Below are 2,502 nucleotides of genomic sequence, written 5' to 3'. Positions count from 1 at the left end.
CCGGTGCCCGCGCAGTGGGCGCTGCCCACGGGGTGGCCTTTCGGTCCTCAGGCACGTTGTCATCTCCACTTTTCCTGGGAGGAGACGGGCTCGGGGAGGGTCAGGATGTCCCCGCGATGTCCCAGGGGAAGGGCTGGGTTCCCCACGCCTGTCCGACTGCACCCGCACCCGGAGGTGCTGCCTGCAGCAGAGGCGGCCCCCACCCCACCCCCGACCGCCCCTCCGCCTCCCCCAGCGCCAGGCAGGCAGGAGCCCAGCCCTGGTTGATGAAAGCACCTTGTCGTTTACAACCTGTTTCCCCTAAACTGCTTCTTAAAGGGCCTGTGGCTTTCCCCCCTTCCCTCTAATACTTCAAAAAACACACTTAAATTTTTATTGATTTCAGAGAGGAAGAGAGGGAGAGAGATATAGAAACATCAATGATGAGAGAGAATCACTGATCGGCTGCCCTCCCCATGCCCCCTACTGGGGATCGAGCCTGCAACCCTGGCATGTGCCCTTGACAGGAATAGAACTGTGACCTCCTGGTTCATAGGTTGATGCTCAACCACTGAGCCACACCAGCTGGGGCCCTCCCTTCTAATACTTTAAAGATGTGTTTGAACAGGGCCCCCTGTTATTACATTACAGGACTGAGGGGGTTCTGAGGGGCGGGCTCTGCAGGCTTGGTGGCTGGCTGCAGGGGTGAGGGGTGCAGAGCCCTTGAAAGGGAACCGGTTTTGTGGTTTGAGCCGAGTGCAGGAGCCAGTCCAGAGGAGACAGGGGCTGGGGGAGCCCACCGGCTGAGCTTCTCCAGGGAGCGTCTTTTCAGGGGTGTCCTTCCCCGTGGCCTGGAATGCAGTGGGCACAGCCTTGGAGGCGGGACTCCTGCCAGGCAGTGGGTGTGGGAGGAGCAAGTGGGGAGCTGGTCCCCTCTGCACTGTTTGTGGCTCAGACAGCCTGGGCCTCAGCTGCAGGAGCAGAGCCAGTACCATGGCCCCTGGGGCCTCCTCTTCCCCCGCTCCTGCCCCCCTCCCCTCCGCCCCTCCACTAGCTGTCATCTCTTTCATCAGCTTGCGAAGTGATTGCGGCTTGGGGCAGTGCGAGCCAGGGCCGCCAAACCCCGAACCAGAGCAGAGGCCAGGCCCTGTTTTGAAGTCCGTTTACGCTAACGAGTTAATTTCTCTGACGCCTGGAGAAGAAAGATGCACACGAATAAACCCCCACTGAGTTCTGAGTGTTTGCCTGTGAGAATCCGCCTCTCCAGCTGCCAGCTCTGGGCTCAGGGCGTGCACCTCGGTGGCTCCTTCCCACCGGGCGGGGACAGGTGACCCTCCCACTGAGTCACCTCCTGCAGGAGGTCAGAGAGGGGAGTCCCGGGGGCTTGTAAAGGTGAGGGCGCCGGGACCAGGGCGGACCTGCTTGTTGGAACAAGATCTCGCGAGCACGGGTGGCCTGGCTCCCGCAGCACAGCTTCAGGGGCAGCCGCGATGGCATCAGGGGGCCCCCACACCCCTCGAGGCGGCGGGCGCCGAGGAAAACTCCTGGGTGGACGGCAGACTCCCATGTTCATGGCTGCTCTGCTCCCTCCAGCTCTGACTTGAGCTGACTTATCTTTTTTTTTTTTTTTAATCCTCACCTGAGGCTATTTTTCCATTGATTTTTAGAGCGTGGGAGAGAGAGGGAAAGACAGAGAGAAACATCCATGTGAGAGAAACACGCCGATTGGTTGCCTCTTGCACGCGCCCTGACCAAGGCCCGGGCTGGGCAGGAGCCTGCAACTGAGGTACGTGTTCTTAACTGGAATCAGACCCAGGACCCTTGGGTCCGCAGGCCGACGCTCCATCTACTGAGCCACACCGGCCAGGGCTTGAGCTGACGTCTTGTCATCAGTTAACGGGCACCATGTTGTGATCTGAATTGCATCCCCCGGACTCCGTATGTGGAAGCCCTAACCCCCTGATCTTAGGACGCGACCATACATGTAAGGCAGTGAGGAAGCTGACCCGAGGCCCTGACCTTAGGAGGAGAGGAGAGTCGGGCTTACCCAGAGGCACCGGGCACGCGTGGGCACAGGTGAAAGGCGAGGTGTGCACACAGCGAGAGGCGGCCAGCCGTCTGCAAGCCGAGGAGAGGCCAGCACCTCGATAGCAGCCTCCCGCCTCCAGGGCTGCGAGGAATAAATATCTGTCCATCTGTCCGGGAGACAGGGCCCGTCACCTTCCCAAGCAGCCCAAGGTCACTGCCAGGACCTGAGGAGGCAGCGGGATTAGATGGCAAAATGCAATTCTCTCCCTTCCCTTTTACTCCATCCAGGAGCAAAGCTCATCCGGCAGAGAGGTCTTTACAGTCTTGTTGACACCGGGAAACCTCCCTTAAAAACACACACAAAACTGAGATAAAACGCCCACAACATGGAATTACCCGCGAACCACTGTGACGTGTACATACACCTCCGTGGCGTTTCGCACGTTCTGTGTTGCACAACCGCACCTCTGAGGAGATCTCAGACATGTTCACTAC

General features: G+C 59.4%; 1 long non-coding RNA gene across 1 annotated transcript; it reads right to left on the bottom strand.

Moving 5' to 3' along the window:
- Nucleotides 1-359: 359 nt before the first annotated feature.
- On the bottom strand, nt 360-1,977 carry LOC138993935 (uncharacterized). The gene is made up of 2 exons (XR_011468357.1): nt 1,398-1,977; nt 360-830 (listed from the first exon to the last, which is right to left on the bottom strand). It is a non-coding gene; the product is annotated as an uncharacterized lncRNA (long non-coding RNA).
- Nucleotides 1,978-2,502: the final 525 nt, after the last annotated feature.

Source organism: Myotis yumanensis, unplaced genomic scaffold (assembly GCF_028538775.1).
Source record: "Myotis yumanensis isolate MYYU_CA2020_CCGP unplaced genomic scaffold, mMyoYum1.0.hap1 SCAF_16, whole genome shotgun sequence".
Classification (NCBI taxonomy): Eukaryota; Metazoa; Chordata; class Mammalia; order Chiroptera; family Vespertilionidae; genus Myotis; species Myotis yumanensis.
This window is presented reverse-complemented; position numbering and strand designations above follow the sequence as displayed.